This window comes from Triturus cristatus, chromosome 4_1 (genome assembly GCF_964204655.1).
Source record: "Triturus cristatus chromosome 4_1, aTriCri1.1, whole genome shotgun sequence".
NCBI lineage: Eukaryota > Metazoa > Chordata > Amphibia > Caudata > Salamandridae > Triturus > Triturus cristatus.
This window is the reverse complement of record NC_140585.1, coordinates 351279033-351304455: the sequence shown is the minus strand read 5'-3', so window position 1 is coordinate 351304455 and position 25423 is coordinate 351279033. Positions and strand designations below refer to the sequence as shown.

The 25423-nt window shown below is 46.9% G+C and overlaps 1 protein-coding gene across 11 annotated transcripts in view; it reads left to right on the top strand.

The window, feature by feature from the left end:
* ERGIC2 (ERGIC and golgi 2) overlaps positions 1–25423 on the top strand; it is a 196480-nt gene that overhangs the window by 95128 nt on the left and 75929 nt on the right. The gene's annotated exons all lie outside the window — the stretch shown is intronic.

Here is a 25423-nt window from a genome sequence, read left to right as displayed (position 1 = left end):
CTCATAAAAAAGGCATTTTTGTATTCTTGTTTTTTTTTTTACACATAGAACATACAGTTTCAGGGCGAAGCTGGGTTTTTGGAGTTTTTTTGGGCTTGAAACTTTGTGTTGATCGCTCAAATCCTTTAGACCACTCAAATCAGAACCTGGCAACATCTATGGATCTATTGGATATGGGCTTTCATATTCCAGTAAAGGAGGAGCATCTCCTGTACTTGTGGGTTTCAAGTGGAATGCTTCACTGTTAATACAGTGTTTACTGTTCAGGCTGAATTCTGTGCCAAGGCTTTTCAATAAGGTTTTTTCAGTGATGGTATACCATTTTGCCTTTACTGGATATATTTGTTTTCCAGTTTAGGGCACTGGTTGGCCTCCTGCATCCTATCAATAGGCCTCCATCTGTTTTTTCACAGTTTTACAATTTTGGGTTTTGCATCATCCATACCTTTATTATTCCATCCTAGTGAATTCATTTTATAGGCGCAGAGCTGGACTCTTCTGTGGGTCCTATTTTTTTCTCCTCCGGAGAATATCCTGTCCCTTAGTGAAGAATTGGCACATCTTGCAGATTCTAATGTGACTTTAGTGTGGTTATTTCTGAGATAATTCAGCAATGTTTTTATTTGATGGCCTTTTGCATCCATGTTGTTTTGTTTAAGTTTCCTCATAATAGATTTTATAGTATAGTCTGGCTCAGTTCAGTCCTTAAAGCATTCATTAAAAAATATTGTACTTGGCCACGTATTGGAGTCTTTTCACAGGGGAAGGGGGGTGCAGCTTTCAACCTCCTAAATGAGGCTTATATCTGATGGAGACTACTAGCCGCAGATTCCTTAACGTAGAATTATCCCAGGCGTGAGACTGGACCCGGAAAACTTTCTTGCCCCAGCAACTCTTCGCACGGGGCGGCACCACGCAACTTCGCCCCGACGTCCTTCGCGTGCGTGACGTCAGCGAGGCTATACAAGCCCCACCCCGGCACGCTGACATCAGTTTTCTTCTTTTCCGCGTGCCACACGGATCCGGTTCGTGTCCCTGGCTTGTTTTCAGGCCTTCTTTTCACGCTTTTTGAGAACAGTGTGCGAATGCCGTCTGGCTTCAAGACGTGCACGTCTTGTGCTCGCCAGATGTCGGCGACGGACCCTCACCCCATTTGTAAGTGGTGTTTGGGTGACCACCATGACTCCACAGACTGCGAGGCTTGTCAGCCGCTGAAGCCGAAGTCCCGGCGGGAGCGCCAGATGAAACTCCTTTCGACCCGCATGTCCAGGCCGGCGTTGTCACCGCGCTTGTCCCCCGCGGTAGGGTCGAAGAACCTCCGCTTCCGTCTCCGACATCGTCCTCCTTCGAGGCTGCAGGGGCGTCGCTCACCCGTTGGTAAGTGTCGCAGCTTGTCCCTGAGGTCCGGCCCGTGCCCTGGGGGGGTCGCGGGTTCTCTGCGGGTCATGCGGCCTCGCGTGCCTTCTCCCTACCAGCCGTTTCCCGGCGCAGGGGCGTCCAGAGTCCAAATGGAGGCCTATGCTGCGGCCTTGCAGGCCTCATTGGCTCCTCCTCATCCTGGGACGTCCGCTGTTACCCTGCCATGTGTGGGGCCTCCTGCGGAGTCGCTGGCGGCTATGGCCTCGGCGGGTTTGGCTTCAGGTCCTTGTGGTGTTGTCAGTGTACGGCCCTACGGGGTTCCCTCCTTCAGCCCACGGTGCCGCTGCCTCGCCGCAAACCCCCGTGGGGTCCCTGTGGTGTCGCGGGAGGTTGCCGGGTCTCGTGGCTCGTCTCAGAGTCCTCCTCTGTCCTCTGGGCAGACGGCGACCTTGTCCGAGGCCGAGCTGACGCCGCTCAGGCGCTGGCGGCTGTCTGCCCTGGTGGCGCCGCCGGGTCCCCCTCGCCTCTCGACACACGCCGCTGCCTCGTCGGAGGTTGAGTCGGCGCCTTTTCGGCGTCTTTCTTTAGCCGTCCCGGCTCCGACCCCGCCCCGGCTGCCCATTTCCCTGCAGACCATTTGCTTGAAGTTCTCAATCAGGGCTCTGGTGGACGGGAGCCGCTTCGAAGCTTCGCTCCATAATTCTATCTTGGGGACCTGGGAGCGTCCTGCCATGGGGGACCCGGTGCCCCGGTCGCTCTTGCACCGCCACCGTCCTGCTCCGCATGATCCTGTCTGCCTTTCCCTCCACCCTTCTACCAGGGGTCCTCTTCTGCAGACTACCTTTCCTTCCTTGCCTTTGGTGTGGTCTCTCCCGTCGCGGGAGGCCCGGGGGTTGGATTCATGGGGACCTAACATCTTCGCTTCCTCCAGTGTTGCCTTGCGGGCGCTCAACACACTTTGTGTGTTGGCCAGAGCCACTTCCAGCTTGTGGGATTCCACGGAGTCCCTTCTCTCTTGCGCTTCTCAGCAGGGTGCCTGCGCTGATCTGCGGCACCATGTGTTGGATGGCCGGGAGCTGGCCGCGTTTATTCTTCGCTCTGCTCTGGATGTCTCTGAGGCTCTTGGTCGCACTATGGCTCCATCGGTGGCCCTCCGTCGCCATGCTTGGTTGAGGGATAATGTTTTTCCCTGAAATGTTAGTGAGCGTCTGGTTGACCTCCCTTTCGATGACACTCTTTTATTTCATGCCCCTATGGATTCTGCCATTCAGCGGTTCCTTGTGGTGCTTTGTCCTCCCCCCACCTCCTCCTCTCCCACAGTAGACCTGGATGTCGGTCCTCTGCTGTGTTCTGGAAGGTGTTCTCCCATTGTTTTTTTTCTGGGGTCTAATGTTCCGTAGCCCCGGTTGTTTGGTGTGCCTTCACGGTCCTTCCGTGCTGTTGGCTGCTGGTCCAGCCCCACTTTTTTGTTTTGACTTGTGGTTTTGGCTGTTTGATCAGCCACGTAGGTCATGAGATTGGGCCTTCTGTGTCTTCTTTATTCGCTGATTGGCAAGCCGTCTGCGGTTCTACCCGCAGGTCTTTTGTTTGTCCTCTGCTGCGGAATCTTTTTTCTAATAGGTTTCCCCTGTTTTCTTGGGGCATAGCATACCTTATGTGGGGTATTTATAGCTATTACATAGCTCTGTCATGTGCTGGGGAGGTGTGGTCACCCTTTTTCGGGTTCCGTGCTCTCCCTTGCGTCACGGTATATCGCAAGTGTGGTCTCTTTCACGTTTGTCTTGGCGCAGCTTGTGTTGCGCCGGGTTTGTTTTTCTCCAGGTTTGCTGCGTCGCTAGGCCAATCTGGCCTGCTTCTGCGGCATCGTGTTGCGTCGATTCTGCCCGGTGTTTCAGCCTGGTCCTCTGTCTGGTGTTCCAGGGGGGACTGGCTTTCCTTGGCTTCTGTGTTCTGGTTGACGGCTTGGCCCGTCTTCCGTGTCTCTTTCTTTTCTGCCTTCCCCCCCCCTCTTCTTTCATGGGTCAAGGTGTGTTCTGGACTAGCCCCTCCCTTGGGGTGTGTCCTGGCCCTCCCTGGCCTCTGCCTTCGGCTTGCGTCTGGCTTGTTCTGCGTGCACTACTCCATGGTGTTGCCTGCTGCTGGCTGTGCATGCTAGCGCATGCCTGCTCATGCTAGCGCATGCCTGCTCATGCCTGCTCGTTCTGGTCCACCGTCTTGGCCCTTGGTGTATTCCCTTGTGCCCTGCCTCTGGTTCCATTGGCCTTTGCGCGCCTATGCCTTTCTTCTTACGCCTTTGCTATTGGCGGTGGTGCCGTTCCTGCTTTGTCCGCGGCGGTGCCGTTCCTGCTTTGTCCGCGGCTTGCGGTTTGGGTGTGTTCAGCTGTTTCCTGTCGCTGTGTGTGTGTGTTTCTCACGGCGGGACCTGCCTCCGGTTTTACCTCTTCTCCCTGGGGTTTGCGGTGCTTCTTCTGTTCCTTGAGGCTCTTCAGGTGCTGTTTGCCGCTGCGGGATGTTAGGGTGGTTCTCCCTTGGTTGGGCTTGGGTTCGCCTGGCCCTCCCTTCTTGTCCCTGTGACATGTCCCCTGCTGGGGCCCTGTGTCTCTCCTGCTGGGGAGGCTCTCTCGCAGGCCCTCCTCCTCCCATCTGGGTATGGCTAGGGTATCTATTCTACGTTAAGGAATCTGCGGCTAGTAGTCTGTATCAGATGTACAAGTTACATACCTCCGGTAACGCTGTATCTGGTAGAGACGATTCTAGCCGCAGATTCCTTCACGACCCGCCCTTCGTCCCCGTTCTGCGAGGACCCTCAGCTTGGCTTTCTGTGCTCGCCTCCCTCTGGGTGGCTTGTCTTCTGTGGGTGTCCTCTTCGCTTTCTTCTGGTTAGGCTGTCCTCTTCTGCTTGATTGTTCTACCACCCCCCCTCTTTCCTTTGCTACAGGGTTGGTTGGTTTCTGCGTGCCTTTGCATCCCTCCTGCTGGTTTTCGTCCAGTGTAGGGGCCTCCCTTGCTCTCTTTGTTTGACGTTTCTGATCCCCTTGCGGTCTACTGCATTGGGGGTTCTTTTGCCTATCCTTTGACCTCCTGCTCCTTTCGGGGGCTGTGGCCCGCCTTGTCGGTGTGGTCTGGGGGTGGATTGCTGTTGCTCCTCTGTGCCGGGCTTGTGGCCCTTCACTGTGTGGGGTCTGTCTCTCTCGCGCTCTCTCTCTCTCTCTCTCTCTCTCTCTCTCGCTCTCGCTCTCGCTCTCGCTCTCGCTCTCGCTCTCGCTCTCGCTCTCGCTCTCGCTCTCGCTCTCGCTCTCGCTCTCGCTCTCGCTCTCGCTCTCGCTCTCGCTCTCGCTCTCGCTCTCGCTCTCGCTCTCGCTCTCGCTCTCGCTCTCGCTCTCGCTCTCGCTCTCGCTCTCTTCTCTCGCTCTCTTCTCTCGCTCTCTTCTCTCGCTCTCTTCTCTCGCTCTCTTCTCTCGCTCTCCTCTTTTCTCTCTCGCTCTCCTCTTTTCTCTCTCGCTCTCCTCTTTTCTCTCTCGCTCTCCTCTTTTCTCTCTCGCTCTCCTCTTTTCTCTCTCGCTCTCCTCTTTTCTCTCTCGCTCTCCTCTTTTCTCTCTCGCTCTCCTCTTTTCTCTCTCGCTCTCCTCTTTTCTCTCTCGCTCTCCTCTTTTCTCTCTCGCTCTCCTCTTTTCTCTCTCGCTCTCCTCTTTTCTCTCTCTTCATGTTCTTGTGCCTCTGAGATGGTTATAGCGGAGTGGTGCTCCGCTCTTTCCTTGCTTTAGTGTCGCTGCTATGGCCTTCGGTTTCTTTAGTGCCATCTGGTGCTATCGCCTTGGCTTGCGCAGTTGTTCCTCAGAGTAGTGCTCTGCTCTTTTCCGGCTATGGCTTCTCTGCTCTAGCCTTCTGGTGCCTTGGTGCCAGCTGGTGCTGTTTCTCACCTTTCTTTCTTTTTGTTTTGTTTTTTCAAATTTTTCGCACACTGTTCCCATGCTCTCCTCAGTTTTGTTGTGATGGCGCCGCGTTGTGGCACGGAAAAGTTCTCCGAAGCAAACTGATGTCAGCACGCCTGGGTGGGGCTGGTATAGCCTCGCTGACGTCACGCCCGCGGAGGACGTCGGGGTGGAGTCGCGTGGTGCCGCCCCCGGCATGCAGAGTTGCTGGGGCAAGAAAGTTTTCCGGGTCCAGTCTCACGCCTAGGGATAATTCCACGTTAAGGAATCTGCGGCTAGAATCGTCTCTGCCAGATACAGCGTTACCGGAGGTAAGTAACTTGTACTTCAAGCTTCAGCTACTTACAAAAGGAGGACTTTAGATTCACTGACTCTGAATTTAGTGTACTGAGATTTGCATTTCATTCTCCTGGAGCTACTTCCTTCTGGGAGACGTTACACTTGTCCTCCCAAACAACATTGCTGCAATATTTCACCTATATAAGCATAGAGGATGTTCTTGTTATCCTCTTTAGTAGCTGGATGCTCACCTTTCGGAAGGTCCATCATTGACATTCTCCCGCTAGTGACCCATATGCAGGGCAAGAGCACTGTGGAAACTGACTTTCAGCTGTTTTTGTTCTAGTTCCATGAATAGCAGATAAGTTTAAATGTAATTCTTACTGTCTTAAACTCTTAAACAGCTGTTTTTATCTGTGGATTTTCCTTTTTGGCAACAGAAATAAGCACGATAGAATTTTAGAATCTGGGTGAGGAGGGAGGGAAAGGGAAAACCCAGACATTGCCACGGGTTTGCCTTTGCCACACGTATGCCTTTACTATGGATGCCCTTACTATGCATGCCTTTACTATGAAATGGTATGTATATATATATATATATATATATATATATATATATGGTTAGTGTGTGCGCATGTATATGTAGTATAATAATGTGTGTGTGTATAAATATATTTATATATCAGCTGCTGACTTCAAATTTTCGGGGTGATCCGTCAAGCGGGAGCCGAGAAATAGGGCTGGGGGGGGTCCCAAAACATGTTTTCACCATGTTAATTCCCATAGGACCATTAGACACGGCTCCAGTCCAAACTTCTGAACGGAATGACACTAAATTTGTTCCAGGGCAGTGCCTTTTTGGTATTTGGTGTAAATCCGTTCAGTAGTTTTAGAGATATTAACCTATATCTACATTTGTATGACTAGGCTCATGCCAAGTCATAGCAAACTGTCCGCTTCTAGCAAGCAAGAGCATTAAAAATGCTCCTTGTTGCTAGAAGTAGAGCAAAATTGCCCTATGTGTAAAAGCAATGCTAGCTCCCGCAGGAGGCGGGGAGCCAGCAGGGACCGCGGGGGCCTTCAGGCTCCCTCCATAGTTCCCACCAATGGTGAGTGGGTGTCCTGGGTGCGACCAGGCACCCACAATAGAGGCCGAGGAATGGGGTCCTCTGGGCTAATATCGACCCGGAAAGAGGGTCCCCTTCCTTTAATTTAGAAAAAATAATAAAAAGTGTGGCCGCGAGGATGGAGGGCTGGAAGCCGAAATCGGCTCTGGGAGGACGGCGGCAAGGCTTCCCTCCCACATTGAAAAAAGGCCTGGCCCCGGGGATGGGGTCCCCAGGGCCGAAAATGGCCCAGGGAAGGGTGGGGCCTTCCCCTACTAAATAAGAAAAGAATTACTGGCATCACGCTGGAGGCCCCAACCCCCCTTCACCACCACTCTGCAAACCTGCCCCCTTGCGTACAACTGGTTGGGAGAGGAAGTCCCCTTGGGTGCAGAGGGTGTTTGGGGGGGCCAACAACCCCTCCTATTAACTCCAGTAAGTCCCACACAGCGGAATTGCTTAGAGGTCTTCGTAGGCCATATTTTTAGAAATCAAACTTATTGTGGTACACCATACTATACTTCAGTGAGTCTTTGGTCATGCACACTCCCTCTTTCCTTCCCTTGTAAAGTTTTATCTTTGAAAAGGCCCTCTCAACATTGGCACTTTAAACGGGCAATGCCAAAACAGCCAGTACACAATTTGCTAACTATAGCCACTGATCTAGCTTTCCATGCCAATACTGGTGCACCTGAAGATTGCGATTCCCTGGACAGGTTCTGCAGCATATGCTTTGAACTGGTCGCATATGCCCTCGGTTATTAAAGCGGTCAAAAATGAAACATTACTTTTCAAAGTCCGAAGAAAATTCCGCTTTACGGAAGGGATCTAAAGCTTGTGTAGTGTACCTTCATTGACTTCAAATGCATTGGTTGGTGAAGGGACATTTCTATACATTATTGCAAGCCATTTCTCATCCTTGTTAAATAAAATTTCCTGATTTGTTCCTCAACATTTCTTTGCTTACCAAGTGGCAAACGTTCTAACATGGAACATGTTGCAGTGGCAATGTCACTAAACGTGTCGCCCGTCTACACTAATTATGCTGAACACTTGATGGACAAGGATGTTTTCAGACTCTAGTTTTTTGGTTATGTCCACTTCAGCAGTCGTGTTTTCCTGTAAAAATCCAAGAATGCAGTAGAGTGTACTTTTTGCACCTCACTATCAATATTTCTTGCCTTTGGCATCATCACTAAGCAAAATTTTGTGAACTGCCACATGGAAAATATAGCATTCACTGCCTCTAGGACTGAGAACCATGGGCTAAATGTCACAGTTGGGATGACTTACTTTGAGGCACAATAAGCACAAAATTAGAAATAATCGTGTTTTAGTTCTGCCGCATTACGAAACAGTGCACCAGAATGGACTACAAAGTCAATAGCATTCTTCATTAACTCTGAAGATTGTAAAGATGCTTTGGCGAGGATTTCCTACAGGGAAGCACTTCAGCTCGGGTATCGATTTTGACAGGTCATCACACATCATTTTCATACATGTAGCTGAATCACTGCAAATACAAGTATTCCAAGTGAAACTGCATTCCAAGTTTTCAAAAAGTGTGGTGTCATGTTTTCACCACTATTCCAGATGCCTGGTGACAGCACTCATTTCACATATACCTGCCACCTCATCTTGCATTGAATGTTTTACACCTGGAGTATTTGGCAATTCACCTACTATCAATACTGACTCACTAGAAAAGGGGACTAATTTACCCATTCTCTGTCTGTGGGTAAATGTGATGGTACATATTGGGAAAAAGATTCTTTTGAAACCAGCCATTTTACCCATCCATGAAAGAATGTTCTTAGAGGCGGAGGGTGACATTCCGGATTACTCACAGTTCCTCCATAAGTTTCAAGTTAGGGTGGGGCAACGGGCACTCTGCAAAGTTTGGGGGGCGGACATGCAAGTGGGGGTTGTTAGCTCAAGACACAATTCAGGTAAGTTCTGACAATCAGGGGGAAGGGAGAGGGTTTAGTTGAGTCATAGATTTGCAGCGTGAATCTTTTCTAGATTCACATGCTGTACATTATTTCACCATCTAGTGGTTGGGTCAGGAATTGTCTTTTTTTTTTCTTTCTTTTGATTGCTGTAGACGTCAGACGGTATCCTGGAGGTCGACGTGCGTGGTGGCCATCTTCAGATTCTTTTTTCTGCCATTGGGTCTGGAAGCAAGACTGGAAGCTCCGAAGAAAGTTTTAGATTTTCCCCAAAAAACTTTGAAAAAGAAGATTGCTGAGAAATATCATCGAGGTCATAACCGGAGGCAGGAGCAGAGCTTCAGTGGAACACCAGAGGACCACTCCAGTCCACAAATGGCGAGGTATGGTTCATGGAGAATACCTCCTTCAAGTTCTGCCCCAAGTGCCAGCACAAGTACGCTCAACGCGACCCAAACGACATTTGCAACCTTTGCCTGCCCTAAGATCATCAGGATAAGGACTGTGAGGCCTGCGCAGCGTACCTGCCGAAGACGCTGAGGACACGCCGCCGAAATCAAAGACAGGCCCATTATGCCACAGTGTTGCAGACAACAAAGAAAACTTCCCTGAGAGACCTGGATTTCTCTAGTGACGAGGAAGAACATGGAGCACCAGCTGAGTCGACGCTTGAGGGATCGGACGTCGAGATCCTACAAGGGGACTATGAAAAAATCCATGCTGAAAGAAGGAGAGGGATCCGAAAAAGAAGACGGAGAAGGTAAGACACCATAAAGATCCGTTGGAAGGGCCACAAACATAAGGTGCACAAGGCAGCCCCGATTAAAGGAACCCAACAGAAGGTTACAGAGGAGGTAAAATCGCCGAAAACGCAGAAGCCAAGGGTCGACACCAAACCGCAAAAAGGGGCAACAAAACGTTGACGTCCGGGAGAAACGAAAATCTCCACCCTCCGACGCCGAGAGGGCCCTCGGTCGAAAGGAAAAGACTGCAGGAGGACATGGCAGTGCTCCTACAAAAGAAGAGGAATTTCGATGCCTCACTGAAAGACTTTCGAATCCCAAAGACACCGGTGCCAAACCATAGAACGGCGATGCCGAAGAGGCAGAAGATGCCGAGGGATAAGAGGAAGGTATCTTCGACTCAGCTCCAACCCCTGAGCCTCGAGGCGAAGAACCGGAGGAATACGGAGACATACCTGAGGAAGAGGAAAACTCCGAAACTTTCGAGGCTACGTGGAACGACCTTGACACTGAGAGCCCAGAAGAAGAAATTTGCTGTTACCTTTTTGAAAGCTTCACCTCCAGATAACATAGCTTTCGATTAGTACTTTGTAAAAAGGGCAGCAAATCAATTTTGTGTACCCTTGGAGGAAGACAAAGGGGACACATGTTTCTTGCTAGAAACCCTAAAACTAACCGTGGGCGTAGGGGGGTACATGGACGGCCACGGTGGTACGAACAAACTCCGTGGCCCTCTGCGTAGCCCCGCTACGCCACCCGCCTCCCCCCCCCCCCCCCCATATTAACAATGAATTTTGGTACTTGAAAATAAATTAAAACCCACTTACCTGTACTGTGGCATCCCCGGGCTGCCCTCCTCCTCCTCCTCGGGGTTTCTTCTAATCTAAGCGAAAATTGCGCATGGGCAGATTACTATGCTCCCCTCAGCTAGCAACTCTTGTGATCTCCTCCTTAATTTGAGGCTCCTACCTGCTCCGCTGAAGACAGAGCCTTTATGGAGAGCGACCCGATGGCAGATGTAATAGCCCTGTCAATTTGTAGTATAAAATCGGCCAAGTCAATGGGGTCCATCGAAATCCTGATAGAATTCTACAAACTCACAGCACCTATAATAAAACCATATTTCCACAAGATGTATATGGAAAGTCGTAATAGAGGTGTGCTCCCTAGAAACCAGAGGCTAACCCCCATAGTTGTTGTTCATAAGGAGGGCAGACCGGCTGAGAAATGTTCCTCCTACAGACCCATCTCACTTCTCAAAGCCGAGGTCAAAATCCTTGCTGAACTGTTGGCCTTTAGACTTCTACAAATTATCACTAAATTAGTATATCTCGATCTGTCTGGCTTCATGCCAGGCAGAAATAAGGCCTTGAACCTACGGTGACCCCACGGAGTGCTGGGACGGGCAGGAAAGATCCAGGAGGGTGTAGTTATTCTATCGTTAGATGCCCATATGGCCTTCAATCACATTGAACGGCCCTACCGTTTTTTATGATATTGGAGCAAATGGGCTTCGGCCCCAAGTTTCTATCATGAGTGTTGTTTTGCATGCCGATCTCCTATCCCAGGAGGTGGTGAATGCTAAAACTTCTCGAGAGTTCCCAGTATGGCGAGGGACCGGACTGGGCGGCCCTCTCTCACGGCTTCTATTCGCTTTGATCTTGGAACCATTAGCGGCCTGGGTCCGCGGCTTCCGTTGGACTGAAGAATGGGAAGACAACGTTTCTCTCTACGCAGATGAAATTCTACTGTATGTCGCATTTCCAAGGTAGATGATCTCTGGTCTGGTGGGGCGGTGTTGCTGTTCTCTGAATTATAGAGAGAATATGACCTCGCTGTCACAGAAACCTTTCGCAATTCCAGGTCTAACATGCTCTACAGGCAGGGATCCTCAGGGGGGAAGGACCTTCCTGAATGGTCACCATTGGAAGACCGGCTGTTAGACATTAACATGACCTGTAGGGCGATCTCCCTGATGTGTAGTAAATTGATTAATAATTCACCAGATACGCTCCTTCAGCTGCAAAGCCGCTGGGAGGCAGATCTGAAAGACCTAGCAGACAAGGACTGGCCAGAGGCCTTAGCCTCTCCTAAAGAGTCCAGCTTAAGATATTACGTAGAGCCTATATATCCTGCGGCAGAAAGAAACCTGACCCAGCCTGATAGTGTGGATGGGACCCTATTTTTTTCCACATAATCTGTGATTGTCCAATGATCCAGGCCTTTTGGAGATCAGTAGTAGCTTGTACAAATGGTGCCTCCTAAATGTGTGGGAGGCTACAGAATAGGGCCGCATGGAACAGATTTGGCTCTCCCTTGGCATAATGATTGTGAAACAAAATATAGCCCGATCATTGTTGGCAATATCTGCACCACTTCTCAGAGACTGGAAACAAGATATGGACTGGTGTATGGTGGTGGAAAAGCTGGTGTACGAAAGTGGTGGTTGCCCCAGCAAGTGGGAGAAGATTTTGGGCCAGTGGACTGTGTATAGAGGTAGTCCATGCATTGCTCCCATGGTACTGTCCTCAGAGATTGGTACTACTAGAAATGCTACCATTAATGTACATTAAGACAAAGAGATGTTGTGACGCCGAGAATGTGCCTGTCTAGAGCTGGATTGTGTAATGTATAGTTTGATATATTCACTAAGTTGAATTGTACCATATATTATATCTTTATTTTCATTGTTGTCATGTTCCTAATTAAAAAAAAGTTCTAAAAAAATAAATGTCATTTGGATGTCATAAATGATGTCATAGAACTTGTCATGAGTAATGTAATATGTGAGGTCATAAGCAGTGCATGACACAACTGGTGAATTTCAGTGTGTTTTTTTTTTTTTTTTTAACGTTAATGTTGTCCCTGAGATTCACCTAACTGTAATGTTACTTTTAACCTTTGTTTTATTTCAGTGAATTACTAAGGTTTTCTTTTTAAACAAGTAAATCTTTTTATGACGCCTAACTAAACCTTTGAATTTTTTCTGTGAATTTCTTTCCTTGTTTTTCTTTGTGTAAAGTCATACTTTATTACCATTTAAAGCCAAGCCCCGCCACTCACTGCCCCAATCCCCAGGGCTGTTTTTTTTTATTTAAAGAGGAAGGGGCCATGTGACCGCCCCCTTTCCTAACCCTTGTTAGTCCCTGAGGGATCCATCCCCCATGGCCACTAGTAAAATTAAAGGCGAAAGAGGGCTGCCCCCCCACCCCCTCGCCGAGGCTTTTCTGGTCCCCAGGGCCCACAATTCTTAAAGGTGGGTGACCTGATGACCAACCAGGGCATACACCATATACTGGGGGTGAGGGGGACCCAAAGGCTCCTGCAGCCAAAGCCCGCATGCAGCAGGAGCTGGTATATGCCCAGAGGGAGCAGCTACTAATACTGCTCCCTCTGGTCGGAGCAATATGTTAATCCGTTTCCCTGCCTGCTCCAGTGTGGGCAGGGAAACCGATCAAAAGACTGCTCCCAGATGGCGAGAGCATTTTTAAAGTTTCTCCCTGCAGGGAACAGACTTTGTGTTTACTCCACTTGACGGGAAATTAAAAAATGTTCCCGCCAAGCGGGAGCAAGGACAGGTGTCCCTGGCCGTGCCAATGCGATCAGGGAAATTACTATATCCCGGGGCTGGCTTCCCCGTGACATAGCTAGTGATCTGGCCCTGGGGGATGGTGTGCCTGAGACCATTAATGGCTAAGGGAGGGGGGCTGCATGGCCCCCCTCCCTTTTAAAGATTTTACAGGCTTTGGAGGATGAGGTCATCAGGGCCTTCAGAGGCTCAGGGAAGGGGCCGCCTTCTCTTTTTGTCATAGTTTGGCCCCTCTGGAGGACTCCCCGGGACCTATCATGGCACAGGGAGGAGGACCCCTCCCCATATTCAATGATTTTGGCCCAAGTGGTCTCTCTTGGGACCCCTCCATGGGGTCTAAGGGGTCAGGGTATCAGTACCGTACCCCCTTATATATATATTAATAAACCTGTTCAGGACAGGGGACTAAAACCCTGAGTCTTGTAATGGCTCTCAGTAACCTTTTTCTCATGTTACTGGTAGCCAATCAGAGCGCTTGCTTTCATGGGAGTCTGACTCCTGCGGGAGCTAATTCGAGATCAGGAAAAGGCTCCTTGGGCTGATCAGAGCGCTCTATAATTGGGATCTAGGGACTCTTGCGTGATACTTTTTTTTTTACCTTAGTATCTCAAAAACTACAGAACGATTTTACACCAAATGACATAAAGCAAAATCTGCGTACCAAATTTTGCGTAATTCAGTTCAGCAATTTTTGCTGTAGCTCTTCTTAAAGAAGTCTAGAAAATGCATGGGGATTAGGTGTCCCTTTAGTCTCAGCCCCTGCTAGATGGATCACCCCGAAATTTCCAAGCACAAACTAATCGAATAGTAGCACCTTTTTGGAAAGTTTCATGGAGATTGAATCAAATGGGGCCAAAGTTATTAGCAACACAAAAACGCTTTTCCTCTGGAACAGCTGAGCTAACTATAACTGGTAATGTATAAGGGAATTATAACTCGCTCTCCCACCATGCACAGTTTTCTCCTTAATAATTTTATTGTAAATGTTGCAGTGATATTTTCAATGATGCCCTAGAAGATGTCATGAGTGATGTAATATGTGGGGTAATTAGCTGGTCTTCGCAAGGGCGCAAGCTATAGTTACCTCAGGACATGAGTTGTATTTACTTGAGATAACTATAACTGATTGATTTCTGTGGCTTTTAGAGGTTAAAATGTTACGTTGTTAATGAATATTTCACCTCATTATGTTACTTCAACCTTTGTTTCTTTTGTAAATGTCTTTATTTTTTGTTTAATGGGCAGTAATATTTTATTTTCGTACATAAACCCATCTCCCTGGCAGTGCACCGTGGGGATTAGCCGCAGGGTCTAGCCTGTGGCTAGAATCTGTGGCCAATACCCCTGTAGGCAACCAGCTCTATATTGCGCATGCTGTTTGATCATGGATAGTGGGGGCTTGGCAAAAGAGCTTGGCTAGAGGCCAACCTATGGCCAATTCACCAGGGAGCAGCCAAACCCCACACAGCTTATGTGCACCCAACGTTTGTCGTGCGCTGCATGGGGTTAGGCGCAGGGCCTGACTGGAAGATGGGGCCCTGGGCCCTTGTTAAGGCACGGGCAGAGGAGCTACGTGCCCCCTCTCATTTTTACTTTTTCCCTGGCCTCGGGGGATGAGGTCCCCAGGGCCTTTCAGAGCTTGGGGAGGGGGTCACGGTCCCCCTCCCAAAAATAAATAAATGTATCCCTTTAAACTCCACCCCCTCCCCCCCACCGTGCCCTGGCCCACCCATGTTTTTTTTCTGAAACAAGCACTGGGACCGTACTTGGGTGGTTTTTTTTTATTGCCTTGGATCCTCCCGCAAATTTGCGACAGAATTAAAAAAGGATAATAAATATTTTTAGTCCCAGACCTAGAGGGTTAGGGTATTCTCACCCTGCCCTTGTTTTTTTAGGACTCTGGACTCAATCCAGAGTCCTAAGATGGTTAGCACCCCTTTCTGGTTGATGTGGCTGCCAATCGGATCTCAACATGAGATCTGTCTGCCCACAGATCCTCTGCGGCGTGATATATACACTTTTCTTTTTAACTTTAATGGCTCCAAAACTACTGAGCGGAATTACACTGTAATGCAATAAGGACTCTTTCTGCCCCAAGATCTAGCTTTCTGCCAAATTCGGTGTTAAACTGTTCAGCTGTGTGGGCTGTAGCTGTGTCTAAAGTTGCTATGGGAAAATAAATGGGAAAAATTAGTTTTGGGAGCACTCCTTTTTCTCATCCCCCGCCTGACGGATCCCCTAAACATTTCTAGTTTCTAGAAAATTCTCCTTTTAAATTCTACCCCTCATGCAATAGCAAGTTTCCATGGTCAGACCACCATTGAATCTGGAATGCCTTGTGTTACTATTCGGCCTCGAAGGGTTTGAAAGTGGGGTCATATGCCATAATACAGTATAGTAAACAAACAACAGGAGTATAACCCTTAGACCAGGTTGAGATCTGGGTAGATAAACGAAAACTAACAACAATGTCTCAACCGGTATCATTAAGGAAGACAAGTATATATGCATGTACAAGACATTACAGGAAGGAAGAGGGAGACTCGTTGTGTGAGACAAGTGACTTGTGCATCACTTTCGTGTGTCACGAGCACAGTAGTGCACCAAGTACGTTTTGGGTTGCCCTTGCATTTATGCATACAGTGCTGATACAACTGTTCTAATTTTTGTTACTTTAAATACATGATGCTAAGAGCACTTTCTAAAAAACACCACGAGTCTCCCTCTTCCTTCCTGTAATGTCTTGTACATGCATATATACTTGTCTTCCTTAATGATACCGGTTGAGACGTTAGTTTTCATATGCCATAATACAGCGCCACAACTTTACAGAGTCCTTAACAGGGGTGGTTTTTGAAGACTGAAGGATCAGAGTTCGAAATTCATAAGATGAAAAGAGGGCTTTTATATAGTATATAGGAAAAGCAAAAGAGATTGGAAAACGGAGCAATTTTTTGTCGTTCATGCACCGCACCTGTTAGAGAATGCTGTCACTAAGGAAACCATCAAATTAATCAATTAGGGAGAACCAATAGGCTCTCTTTTTCGGACTGTAAATCGACCTCAAAAAGGTATTAGCCCTCACCGACATCATATGCGTTACAACAAACTAATTCTTTGAAATCCTTATGGCTCCAAATGATTTGATTGATGTATTCAATCATGCAAACAATGATCATTTTGGCCAAATGAGTTCCATGCAAGTTTAAAGTTCTTTATTCTGATCAGAACGTTGGATAGTCCTTTATTTACGTATAGAAAAACTCGCTCTCAGGTCAACATGTGTGCCTCTCATCGTAGCACTCCGTTCACCCCAATGCATTATGGTAAATGCTGTGCACGATAACACAGTGATAGTCTTGATTATTTCACCCTTATTGGTGCATCTAGTGCTGTATACCTCTAAACACTTGTCTCAGGCTTGTTATCCTTCAGTGGAGAGCAACACATTTTTGGGGGAATCTCGATGATGCTGAAAGTCTTCTTGGGTATCCGTACCAACCACTAGGTGCAGGTGCATCAGCCAAAGCTTCTCAGCTCATTAGCTCAAGGGAACCTTTTCAAACAAACCGTGCCGGAGCACACTGCCTCACATCCCAGCATGCAGTTGGCCTCTGCATTGTGGTAAATGCAGTGCAGGATAACCCTTACTTCAGTGACCGTCTTTAATTTTTCACCCTTGTTGGGCAGCATTTCCAGAACCCCCAAAACAATGGGTAATACTGCTACTTAATTTACAGCATGTGAATCTAGAAGACATACATGCGGCAAGAGAAACTTGAAACTTTTTTTTTTTGTAAACATATTTTTTATTGCCATTTATAATAAAACATGTACAACATTACAATAACAAGTAGTAATCCTCTCAACCCATCTTCCCCCGTTCCCAAAGTCCAGTCCTGGATGTATGCAACACATATTAATTTATAAAGTACATTTCAGATCTACGAATATTAATTTGGAAAGTACTTTTTAGGTCTATCAATACATGTACTATAATCCTGGCTGCACTTCTACTCGTTTTCTTCTCCAGATTCATCACTCATAATAAGTGATCCCATGCTCGCACCCTTTCAGTTGATCCTCTTCCTTTCCTTACTTCACTATACAACACTGAGCTCTCATAACCTACCCACCGAATAGCTCCTCTTTCCATTTTGCCACCCAGGGGGGCCTGGGCGCCTTCCAATTCATAGTTACCTCCTGTCTAGCAAGTACCAGGGCCAAGTCAATAAATCCTGTTGTGTATTTACGCTTAGCAGGTCTTGGAAATCCCCCCAGAAGACAGACCACAGGAGCACACTCAATAGATCTCTGCATCACCTGACTAATACTTCCTCCCTCCAGTATTCCACCAATAATGAACATTACCACACCATAAGTAACATTTCTACTCCTTGTTCCCTGCTCCGAGGGCATGCCACAGCTGTCTGATAAACCCGAAGTATTTTCCCCGGAGTTAGATATGCCCTGTGTAAGTAGAAAAAAAAATCAATTTAAATCTCACATTTCTAGACACAGTGTTTGAGCTTGCAAGAAGCTTCGTCCATTCTGGTTACTTACCTGTAATTCTAGATTTACATCTTGAAATACTTCTAGATTCACATTTAACCCTCCTATCTCCCAGGAAAACATGGGAGCCTATGCTAACCAACCCCCCACATCCCAAAAAAAAACAACTCTTCCCCCTATCCTACCCCCAACCCCCACCGTCACCGCCCAAAAAGAAAATCGAAAATGGGTCTCGTTTGGAGCATTGTGGGCTTAGGATAGACTTCCTACTGGTTACACCTATGGTCGACTCCAAGAAAAAATGCTCTATTGAACACTACATGGCGCAATAATGCACAGTGTGACTCTAGATGAGTTGCAAGCTGCTAAACTAGAATTTGTTGGTAAGTAACTAATTTCTTCCGACTCCCTGTTCCCTCCCTCTGAAGGGTCTGTGATCTGCATACTGTACACAAGTAGAGCATAGTATTACATACACAAGTCGAGAGTACTATTACATACACATCCTTCGTTTTAACTCCTTGTTGTCTCATCGTTTCTTGCCATCTTTTCCACCTTCAGTAAAAAGGGCAATGCACACTTTAGATGTCAGGAAGGCTGCCAAGTTCTATGTAGCTCATCCTTCTACTATTAAAAAAATTACAACTCTTGGTTTTTGCACAGCCGCATCTTTCGAAACCTATATAAAATACTAGCCAAATGCATTGTTATGAGCATTCACATGGGTTATTCCAAAGCCAAACCGCATTTCAAACTACTCCTACAGCACATTTCACTTGCAAAAAGGGTGCATCTCATTAGTTTAAACATGCAAACTGCTACTTGATCCTCTGGGCTCATGTTTACCAAACCCTATTGTGCGGGCATCTAGAAGCGCAGGTAGGACAACCTTTTCAGAAAACCTTATTCCAGGCATCTTGTACCTCTTCCCAGAAGTCACTGCTCTAGGGTTTTAGGTACTTCTCTTTGGTCTGTGCAAAGCATGTGATAACAGCACATGCTGCAAACAGAAAACGCCATCAGTAATAATCTGTTTGATCTAGTAGTGCTGAATATTAACATGCACACTACCAGCGGCATGATAGGAAGCTGTTTTTAGAAAACATTTATACTGCCTGCTCTTCAACTGTATGCTTATTCTTCTCTGTGCACAGGCTTTATAAGCATTTACATCTCTACAACCTGCTCTTAACCAATTGGCAAAACAAAGCAAAGTCTGTGTTCTGGTGCATTGTGGTTTTCAGTGGAGGTATTACAAATCACTTTTAAATTGAAAGTACTTCTTCGAAGAAAAAATTGTAATGTTCTGAGCCGGACGCTAGAAGACCGAAGCACAGAAAACATGTCATCTTCTGCGCCCTATGCCGCAAACCGTTGGCAGCAGGTAAATAAAGTTTTCCTATACAGGTGGGATTGATAGAATTGTCTTGATGTTAATCATGCCTTTCTGAACCCCCTTAATTCATTGAACACTTGTTTAGTATGAGATCTGTCTACCCTTCATCGATATATGTAACCAATTTTTGACCTTGCCAAATTGTGTTTATGGCAATTCCCTTTTCTTTCTCAGAAAAACTTTCAACTGGTGTGGAATTTTATAACATATGTACTTGAGAATGGAAGCTTCAGAAATCTACATGTCTTGTAAAACAAATTCTACTTGTCCCTTTTAATGCCATGCAGTGAGTTGCAAAAATTGTGGCAACTGACTTATATTGGACCTCTCATATCATAATCTCTGATTATGCCAGGGCTCATATTACATCACAGTTTGAGGCCTTTCAAAGCTCTGATTTTCCACAAATCTGCAAATTTCCATACAGGGGCTGAAAGTAGACGGTAAGCTGTGTGTCCAGGGTTGAAATGCACTGTGAGACTATGCACAACCACAAATGTACATATTTAAGGGTATTCGCCAACTCCGCTCCAGTGTCTCCCCATACAGGACAAGATATAAAATGTATTCTAGACAACAGTAGGAGTAAAACATTTTTTAAGGATGGAGGGAAAAAGGTTTAGGAAAAAAGAATTTGCAATATATATATATATATATATATATATATATACATATACATACACACACACACACACACACACACACACACACACACACACACACACACACACACACACACACACACACACACACACACACACACACACACACACACACACACACACACACACACACACACACACACACACACACACACACACACACACACACACACACACACACACACACACACACACACACACACACACACACACACACACACACACACACACACACACACACACACACACACACACACACACACACACACACACACACACACACACACACACACACACACACACACACACACACACACACACACACACACACACACACACACACACACACACACACACACACACACACACACACACACACACACACACACACACACACACACACACACACACACACACACACACACACACACACACACACACACACACACACACACACACACACACACACACACACACACACACACACACACACACACACACACACACACACACACACACACACACACACACACACACACACACACACACACACACACACACACACACACACACACACACACACACACACACACACACACACACACACACACACACACACACACACACACACACACACACACACACACACACACACACACACACACACACACACACACACACACACACACACACACACACACACACACACACACACACACACACACACACACACACACACACACACACACACACACACACACACACACACACACACACACACACACACACACACACACACACACACACACACACACACACACACACACACACACACACACACACACACACACACACACACACACACACACACACACACACACACACACACACACACACACACACACACACACACACACACACACACACACACACACACACACACACACACACACACACACACACACACACACACACACACACACACACACACACACACACACACACACACACACACACACACACACACACCTCTCTCCCAAGCATGTCCGGACGCAATCACTACTGTTGAAAACCGAAGTTTATTATCATGACAGCCAGCGATTTCATACCGGTAATTTAAAGTTTAAAAGTGCCGACGCGTTTCGGTGTATTGAACATCTTCTTCATGGGCAGCTGCATGCTTATTTGTAGTATCCCGCCCATAGTGGGTGTAGCTTAGTGCACAGGGGCATGCTGGAACATGTAGTACCCTCAGTGGGTTGCATAGACTTCTTTGGCAGCAGTTGTATTCCTTTTGTAAGGCTCCGGCATTGTCGCTGGTTAGTTGAAGCCTCAACAGTAGTGCCGCCTCAACGTGAGATTGTTCCCACCGCAGCCTCTTTTCTTCAAGATGGTGCGCCCAGCACGGCAGGGCTGCCGCGTTAAATTTTATTCACCAAACTCCCAAGCATGTCCGGACGCACTCACTACTGTTGAAAACCGAAGTTTATTATCATGGCAGCCAGCGATTTCATACTGGTAATTTAATATATATATATTCTTATGCAAAAATCGAATTCACAAATGTTTGCTAGGATTATGGTTTCCAGGCTAAATTCTCTGAACTCTTGTTAATTCCTGAAAGGCATTGTAGATCAGCACCTGCAAAGACATGTACCAGAGTGTGCACTTTTGTATCTTTAATAATTGTAGCCTTAATTTATTTTAATGTTTCCTGTAGGAAGCTGGCTCTCTACACAATATACCGCTCTTTGGTATATTATATAGACTCCATGTATACCTTACTAGTGGACAGGGCTTGGTTTAACAATCCCAAGCTGCTCTTTTTGCTGTGTGGTCGAGCAGCCTTATACTTATCAAGGAGGAGTATTAGACATTTGTTGCATACACACAATCAATAAATGATACACAGCAATTTAGCAATTTAGAAAAATAGCACATTTTTATACAACTTTTAGCACCAAGAACCTCGTTATTGGGTAAGTACTTTTTAGGTCGAGCCTGGGCAGCTCATGCGGTGCTTTGCAAGGCATGCTGGATTCAGGAATGGACTTGAAGCTCCACCCATTTTCCGCCCATCTTTTCATTTGGCCCTTGTTACTGTTTCTAAATGGTTGCTTTTGATTCATGAATGGGGTTAGTAGTCCCTCCTTAGTACCGCCTTGTAACCTTCCATGATCACTAGACTTTTTATTGTGTTGTCTGTTTTATCCACAGTCTGTTAGCACTATTTTCTTTAACCCCTTGGTTGCGGCAGGAATTCCGCCGCAGCGCTGTGGGGGGTTTGGGGGCAGTGCGGTGGCGCTGTGCTCATGACGGAGCCACTCCGTGATGAGTCACGGTTGAGCTGTGCTCATGACGGAGTGGTTCCGTCATGACTGCACCCACTGCGCTAATCGCCCGCACAGGCGGGGAATTAGCGCCGCGTGGGCGGAGCGGCCGCCAACGGCCGCAGCATGACGGAACCACTCAGTCATGAGCACACGGCGCCCGTGGCTCATGAAGGCGTGGTTCCGTCATGAGCACGGAACGGGTTAATTATTTTCCCCTGTTGCAGGCATTAAGTGCTTTCCTGCAAGGGTGCCTGCTTAGCTTCCCAAGTGTCCCATACCACACTTTCACTTTAATGGTGGCCGCTCAACTTTCTTTAGATAAGCCTTGTCTAAAGAAAGGGGGGTGGCCGTTAATAAAGTGAAAGCATGGCATTGGGCGCTTTTACAAAAACAAAAATAGTTTGTCAACTTAATAAACAAATGCTTTTTTTAGTAAAAGCCCCCTAAACCACGCTTTCACTTTAATGGCAGCCACGCACCTTTCTGTAGAAAGGGGCGCGGCTGCCATTAGCGTGAAAGCGTGGCATGGGACGCTTCTACAAGCATTTGCAATGCAATAGGTCTTGCATTTGCGAGAGTTTAAGCTATTGGCATTGTAAATGACAATGCCTTTTATTTATCTGTTTTAAAAAACCAACAAATAATTTAAAGGCATTGCCATTTACAATGCAAATAGCTCAAACTCTTGCAAATGTGATATCTATAGCATTGCAAATGCTTGTTAAAATAGAAGCTTTGAAGTAAACAGGTAAGTATATTTGTATTGTCTCTAATGTGTTAGTTATTCAATGGGGAAAATCGCTTATACTGCATACAGGTACTTAGCAGCGACTTACAGGACCAATCTTCTGAAGTAAAGTTAAGTACAGGGCAAGGTCGAAGGCAGCACCAACATGTCACCTCGGGAAGTTCTGGGGAGTCATGGTGCAGAGGTTCTTTTCCTAGGTGGGTGCCCGTTAATTTCAATGGGAAACGGTCTTGAGACAAAGAGGCTGCAGGTAGATACTGGGGAAGCAAGTCCAGCTAAACCAACAGGGAGGCTCAGTTCTCACAATGCTCGGGCACATAGGGACACCTTCGGTTCACTTCTCCTCTGGCTGTGGGACACGGTGCAGTGGTATCTTTAGGCATCGGGTTTGCATTGCAGGAGACACTCGTGGTAGAGGGGCCCTGCACAAAGAGGCTGCAGGCTGCGACTTGGAGTCTAGTCCGGGCAAACCCAAGTTGGGGTTCGATGTTGGAGGGTCTTAGGACATCACTGGCACTATTAACCCACTTTGACTCGGGCTAGAGGGTATGGGTGCAGTGGTGCTTTCGGGTGTTGGGTTTTTAGAGATCTAGAGTTCTTGTGGTTCTTCTTGGGTGCCTGCAGGGGAGCAGCTCCGCTACTCCACAGGAGATTCTGGTGGCTTCTTAAAGTGCTGGCAGTCCTCCCTGGCTTTTGGGGGCAGAGCCGCTGCAAGATGAGTTGTCTTTAGCACAATTATTAGGGACAGCAGGCAGGCTAGCAGGGTTGCTTTTCTAGGCTCTTCATGTCCTTCTTTTCAGGTCAGTAAAATCTGCTTTACTGGTGCCAGGGGCTCCCCTAAATACTACATTCATTTAGGAGCGTGAAGGGTGATAGTCAATGGGCTACTTACCCTTGGGGTCACCACACCCCTCATATGACCACTTCCTATGGGAAATGGGCATAACCCTGTCCCAGAGATCCTAATACTGCCATTACCAAGATGGCAGAATATTCCTAAAGGACAGCTCACCTTATGGGTGTGATTGGCCTCGTAGTGCACCATGCCTTCTTGCATATCTTGCATTTCTCCTGTCTGGGAAAGCTGTAATCACATATCAAAGGCGGCCGAGGCCTTTAAAGGCTGTTGTCTTGATATGCTGATTACTGAGCCATCCTGCTTGGAGGAGGTGACAGCACCTCCGGCCAGAGCAGGCATTGTTTCTGCCCTCAGGGGCAAAGGCTCTCCCCTGGGATAAAAAAAACCTGTCTTTGGTGGCAGGCTGGTCTACACCGGTCAGCCAGCACACTAGAGGCTGGTAGGTTTTCAGGGGGCACTTGTAAGGTGCCCTCTGGGTGCATGTATTAAGAAATCCACCACTGGAATCAGTGTGGGTTTATTAATGCAATGTGTTTTATACCAAACGGCATAGATTTGAGTGAAGCCATCCTATCGCTGGGGAACTCATTTTTACTAGTGTTCAGCACATGTACTAAAAATGGCTTCCCTGTTCACTTGTGACATCTAAAAATTGGCTTAGACATCACAGGGGCATATCTACTCATGCCCACACATGTAGTATAGTGACCCTGCCTTAGGGCTGTAAGGTCTGCTGTAGAGGTGGCTTACCTATACTGCATGCAGTGTCTGTAGGCATGGCACACAGGGATGTGTGCCATGTCGTGTTTTCACTTTTATCTGCACCAAGACATGCAGCCTGCAATGGCAGCTTACATGAGTTTGGTGAAGGGTCCCTTGGGTGGTACAATACATGCTGAAGCCCTTTGGGACATTCTTTAGTACCCATGCCCTGCTAGGGACTTACAGGGGTGTTAAATGTATGGCCAATTGGGGGAACAGTTGTACAGTTTTAGGGAAAGAGAACTGGCACTAGGGACCCGGATAGCAGGAACCCAGTGCACTTTCTGTCAAAATTGCATTAAATACCAGGCAAAAAGTGAGGGTGGCATGTAAAAATGGGCACTATCCTACATTGTCCATAATTGTTTTATACTGATTCTCATCATGATTTTAAATATTGCTATGGATCAAACACATTTTAGAATTGATACCTAAAAGAAATGTTACCTAAAGTTGCAAAATAGTTTTCAAGTCGCTATTTTGTTGGTATCAACCTTGCTGTCAGTCTTCTACCTATAATTAGGGAGCATCCTGGGAGCTGTCCAAGTAGCCTCAAATTGTTAAATTTTGTTGCACTGTTAGTAATAAAGTTGACTCCACTGTTGACTGAATTTCCTTAGAAGACTCATCCTAATAATAAAGGCTTTGCATTAATGAATCCTATATAAATGTTTGAACAACAACATATAGATACAAATCTTACTTTAGTAGCAGACCATTCTTATTCACAGACCTGTACTGTAAACTGTCAGGCTAAGTGTTTGTGCTGCAGGCGATTGGGCCTACTTGCCCAGCAGACAAAATAAACATAAAAGAGTGTTGTCCTTGACCTCAAATAATATGTCCTGTGTCAGACGATAAGTATTCCACACCGTTGACTTTCTGATGCTTACCCAGTTTCTGGATCTCCAAATCGAGCTGAAAGAGCGGATTCTTTATCCCTATCTCAAATTTGTTTTCGGAGAAAAATACACCCATGATATATCAATGAGAATAAATCAAGAAACAATACAAAAATAAATGTTTATGGTTTTGTTAAATAAGAATTTAAGCCTTTTAAGTACTTTCTGAATAACACTCTGGCTTTAATTTACTCTGTAGCTGACACAGGGATTTAAATGTTTCTTTTAATTATTACTTGTTTTGCTCTTCTATTGTGGCTTACCTGAATTCTCATACTGGCATTTTGCTTGC